The sequence below is a fragment of the Leucopleurus acutus genome, assembly GCF_964270905.1.
Source record: "Leucopleurus acutus genome assembly, chromosome: 13".
NCBI lineage: Eukaryota > Metazoa > Chordata > Mammalia > Artiodactyla > Delphinidae > Leucopleurus > Leucopleurus acutus.
Genome location: NC_139155.1, coordinates 88364128 through 88370127, shown reverse-complemented (window position 1 = coordinate 88370127; position 6000 = coordinate 88364128).

Below are 6000 nucleotides of genomic sequence, written 5' to 3'. Positions count from 1 at the left end.
CAGTTCTTTTCCACAGCGGCTGCACCGTTTTATGTCCCCACCAGCAATGTAGGAGAGTTCCAACTCTTCTACGTTTTAACTGTCCTCTCTTCCTCTCCCCGTGCTCCCCTACCCTTGTTAATCCCGTGTCGAATAACTCTCCTAGGTCCAGTCCCACCGTTTTTGGTAGAGAAGAGCTGTCTTTGGGGCCAGCCTGTGTACTGACGATAGTGACCAATGGGAACCAAGCATAAATTTCACTGTGCTTATATTTAACCATTAGAAGGACCAAGCTCACATAGTAAGTACATGGAAACTGATGAAATACAACCACTGAGAGACGCTTTCCTGAAAATACAAGTGTCTGTCTGGGTCATGAGCTTAGCATTACAACCTGCTTGGTGTGTTACATTTTTCCATTTCAGCTCGTCTTTAACCTATATTAGAAAAATAGCTTTCAAATAGCACGGAGTGCTTCTCCGTAATTGCATTATTGGCATATGTACGATGCCTGAATATCAAACAGGTCAAGGAATAGCGAGTATTCCAAGTGCACATTTATGGGTTTTTCTGAATACAGACGGGGACTTAGAGATTTGGATTTCTCTCTCCCTGCCCCGACCCCCAGAGCATTACAGGAAAACAGAGGCAGTCCCTTTATTTACATAACGGTCTTTCACATTCAAATTGCCCTTTACAGATTGCAAAGTGTGCTTACGTGCATTATCTCATTTAAATTGCCAGGAATGCTCAGAGGGTTAAAGAATTTGCCCAGAATCACACTTGGTAAATGTTAGAATTAGGTCTCAAACCCAGGTCTCCCGAGTCCCAGTATTTCTCCAAAGCATGTGATGACTTAGACGCTGTCCTGGGCCTTGACCACAAGAGGCAGGAGTGGGGCTCAGCCATGGTCAGGACCCTGGACAGGAACAAAGCAAGCTCCTCCCCCTTCCTTCCGGCTCTCTCACCCCAGGCGCTCCACGCCATCCTGTTATTCCCCCTTCCTTTCTCTCCTGTGCTACTCCATCCTCCCTGCCCATGCCTTTAGGCTAGAGCCACTCAGGAAGACTTTTCAGAAAGGAAAATATTATCAAGCACATCCCAGTGTTGACTTTCATAATTTTTACTATATATTATTATCATTGGTAATTATATCACTCTTGCACAATATGATCCTACTAGACTTGCACGTTATAACAACATAGTCTTTATTATATTTAAACATAGTATGATTATATATTTATAATTCATAATGTAATTACATGTGCACAGTGATAAAACTGGTTTATAAAATTTTTACACCTTTTCTAAACCATACAGCCAACACAAATGAACAGGTTAGAAAGAAGCAAATGAGAGAAGCCAATAAAGTTCAAAATTCAAACTTATTGTAATTTAATGTGTCGGATAATATTATTTTATTTAAACTGAATTTTCCTCTGTAAGTAAAGATGGTGCCCTTTACGTAACTTTACTTAGGCAGATGGTGACAGCTGCCTGAAAGTTGATTCAACATTCCTACCGTTGATCTCTTTCAAACTCCTGCAAAATCTTTGATTCTTAAGCACACGTGAAGGCATGTGGCTCGCACTTGGTATGAAAGCACCATTTACGTGAGCCTTTGTTATCTTTTCATTACCTTGGGGCAGTCAAGATGGTAATTCTTCAAGCCGGTGCAGACACACACACACACACACACACACACAGGCATTGAAATTCAGTAGAGTGGTAAGGAGGCAAGGGATATGCTTATATTTATTCCTTTTAGATTTCATGGAAATAAAAAATACCAACATTTTATTTTCATAGACCACCCCCCAAGACTGTATCTTCAGCCCCCAGCTTGAGGAACGCTGTCCCAGGTCTCCCAGGACACCCGCTCCTCCCAGCTGGAGGCATTTCTGAGCCCATTGGCAGCTCCCGGGACCAGGAAAGCTGCAGGACTTTTTGCTCTTCAGAAAGAGAGTTGGGGGCGACGGGGGTTCAGGGAGCAGCGTGGTCCAATGCTCGGGAGCTGCCCCACCTGCTACGTGGAGGTTACCTGTTCAGGTTACTTAACCCCTGGTGCCTTGGTTTCCTCGTATACCAAGTGGGGATAGTAGTGTCCACCTCACGGAGATGTTGTGAGAATTGGATGAGCTTTTAAAAAGAAAAACAAGGAAGCAACGAGCTTAGATCAGCTCCTGGCTCAGAGTATGAGCTCTGTGCATTGCAGCCGTGATGTAATTGAATGTGCATTCGTCTCCCCTCACGTGGTCTCATCCCCGAAGTGCTTTGTGCTTCTCTCCTGCCATCGCTCCTTCCCAGTGTGGCCTGCCGCTCGCGTGAGCGTCACCACCTGCGGCCTTAACTGGATTTCCCGCGAGTGTCCCTGTTCCCATCACCCGCCAACAGCCACTTACCTGCGGGAGGAGGGTGGAGCCACTGGGTCTTGTTACCTACCACTGCTGCTGCCGGAGCCTGCATCTCCTCCGCCTTCCCGCCCCACGCACATCCGTCGGAGGCTCATCTTGGGCTCGCTTCTCCTGTTCAGCTCAGTATTCTTCCAAGAACTCTCGACTCTCAGTTTCCGGACCTCTCCCGTCTCACACGGTGACCTCTGCTATTCCATCCTCAGCACCTGTCTTTGTATTTTTATTTTATTTTTGAAAACTCTTTTAAAACTTTCTATTTTTTTTGTTGAAGTAGAGTTGATTTACAATGTTTCAGGTGTACAGCAAAGTGATTCAGTTACGCATATATATTTATATATTCTTTTTCAGATTCTTTTCCATTATAGCTTATTATAAGATACTGAGTACGGTTCCCTGTGCCACACAGTAGATCCTTGTTATTTATCTGTTTTACCTGTATAGTAGTGTGTATCTGCTAATCCCAAATTCCTAATTTATCACTCCCCCGCTTCCCCTTTGGTAACCATAAGTCTGTCCTCTATGTCTGTAAGTCTATTTCTGTTTTGTAAATAAGTTCATTCGTATCACTTTTTTTTATAGATTCCACACATAAGTGCTATCATATGATATTTGTCTTTCTCTGTCTGACTTACTTCACTTAGTATGATCATCTCTAGGTCCATCCATGTAGCTGCAAATGGCATTATTTCATTCTTTTCTGTGGCTGAGGAATATTCCATTGTATATCTGTGCCACATTTCCTTTATCCATTCATCTGTCAATGGACATTTAGGTTGCTTCCATGTCTTGGCTATTGTAAATAGTGCTGCTAGGAACACTGGGATGCATGTATCTTTTTGAATGAGAGTTTTCTCCAGATATATGCCGAGGAGTGGGATCGCTGGATCATATGGTAGTTCTAGTTTTAGTTTTTTGAGGAACCTCCATACTGTTCTCCATAGTGGCTGCACCAGTTTACATTCCCATCAAGATCGTAGGAGGGTTCTCTCTCAGCACCTCTCTTGAAGGTCATGGGGGACGTCTTCAGTGCTGCACCCACTAAGACCACGTCTATCCTATGGTCCTCACCTGGCTTGGGCAGCATCTGATGCTGTGGACCCTCATCCTCAAGTTTGTGCTTCCTTAGCTTACAGGACGTCACACTCCTTGTTCCCATCACTCCTGCCCAGCCCTCTGCAGGAGCCTCTTCTGCCCGTTGTAGTATCTGTGTTTCTCTCACTCTGTCCTGGGTCCTCCCTTTAGTCTCACTGGCAGATGGCACTCACTCCCGGGACTCAAGCTTCAGGGGTAACTGGTCCCAGGTGTCCTCAGCTCAGTACCAGAGCTCTCTGATCAGCCTTCTGGGAGCTGGTCCTAACCTCCAAATGTTCATCTGCAAAGTGGAAAAAAAGGACTGTGCCCTTTTCTATCTGTGGTTGCAGACAACTAGATTTGACAAACTGTGTGTTTTGATTCCTACAGGGTAGACCCTGTCTCGTGCAGCCACTGTTTGGTGAACCCTAAACCCTCTTACTTGGATGGCTTTAAATGTAAAGTATCCAAGACTCAATCTGCTCCCATCACGATGCTGAGAGTCTCCCAAGGACAGGAAAGCTGTACCGTTTCCGAAGAAGTGAACAGATACACAGAGGCTGGTTTTCCTCTCTTAACAATCGTTATTTCAGGTCGGGAAGACGGAGCTTAAAGGGTGATTTCATACAGCTGGTGTTCGGAAAGTTCTTTGTTATCACAGTCCTAGTGATGCATGAGTCACTGGCTTTGCATCTCCAGGCGGTGGGCGTGGGCTGTCAGATTCAATTCCTGGGCCCTCAGATGTGGTCAGTAGTCAACAGTGTCAAACCCCCAGCACCGGGGAAGCCAGCGTGGCGCAGATCACACTGTGGCGGGGGGAGGTGTGTGTGCACACCTGTGATCTGGGCGCTGGTGTGGCCGGCCGCCTTACCCCAGGCTGTGAAGAACCTCGTCACTCAGCAGGAGTGTCAGATTATATTAAGTCCTCGCCGTCCCCCTCCTCCAGCGAATTGTCATAGCTTGTGCACCCGCGCCTGTTGGCGAGTCTCATTTTGTCGTGTTGCAACTGAAAGCCCACATCTTTGGGGGGCCTTCTGGTCTCAAGCATGCGGCCAGTACGTGAGGTGTTCCGTCTCCTGCTTGACAGCCCTGCTTTGGCGGCGCCGATTAATCCAGAAGGGCTAGGTGACAGCTTCCCCGGGTGGGCAGCTCTGGTCCTGCACGGTGTCAGTGATGAAAGCTTCCAGGGTAAGTCTTGCTGCTCCTCAGCATCTCAGTAGGACTGGAAGCGTGAGCCGTAGGCTTTTTCTGAATTTTCCCCTGAGCCACGCAAGATGCATGCATGTCTGAGGAGCGTCCGTGCTCTGTTACTCCAAAGGGCGGGAGGACCGACGTCTGCCGCCACCGCAACACTGAGGGCGAGACCACATGTGTCCCCTGCCCCATGCTCGTCTCTCAGCTTTTTCAGTGGTGATCGGCAAGTCTGGATAAATGAGATGCTATAGTCGGGCAAAGAAATCGCATAGTCTGCGTGGCTTACGTGGCATCTTCACCCTTCTTCGGGCTTTTACCTGGACGTGTTGACTGCTGGATGGGTTCTTTCAGCATCACTGTGTGAGGGGCTTTGCCTTCTGCTGAGGAGTTTTCTGTGGGGTGCAGGGTTGTTCGTCTGGGGATGAGTTTGCTTTTCAGCAGCTCTTTCTGTTCCCAGCTCCTCTCGGCTGGGGAACCAGTACAGTAAGCTGTACCCCAATTGCCGATTCATGCTTGGACTGATTTGGGGAAGCGATGGCCACGTGTCCCCCCTTTTGCCTGGTGACACTGTGGATCGGTGCTTCCCGGACTGGATTTAGATCCTGGGCTTTTTTTCTTGTGAAGATTGATTTTATCAGGTTAAGCAGCTGACCTTGATCACTGAGATGGAATATAGGTAAAATAGATGAATAACTTTTCTACAAGCACCGTAAAACCGGATGAAAGGGTTAGCACTGCTCCTCTTCCCGACCTTCCCTTCTTGCAATCCACTTTTCTAGGGGAGTTGCAGAGGGAGGTGATGGCGGGCATGGCAGAATGCGGAAGGTGTGGACAGTGACAGTGGTACCTCCGGTGGGGAAGGGGACCCCTGCTTGAGCTGCCGTCGTGCGCAGGGAAGTGCTTGGTGCTCTACGAGAACCATCTCCTTTAATCCTCCCAAAGGCTGCTTGGGTAGACACTTCTACATCCTTCCGTCTTAGAGAGTGTAGAGATATCGGACAACCTGCCGGAGGTCACAGGACAACACACAGAGGAGCTAGAGTTTGTATTGAGCCAGTTTGACCGCAGAACTGACATCCTAACCCTGTTTAAAGTTGCTCCTGTAACTCCCTGAGACACGGCCACCGTAGTTCACCCTGGGGCATCCAAGCCCTCCCAGGCCAGGCGTCAGGTGTCTGGATCAGTGCACCCATCCCTGTGATTGCTGGTGACCCTCACACGTGGCACATCTCAGAACGTCTCCAGGTCCTTCAAGGAGCTGGCAGGGGACCCCACTGTAACTGCTTGACTTAAGAAAGACAACCATGCATTTACGCCGCTGGGGCATCTCAGAGGAGCGAGG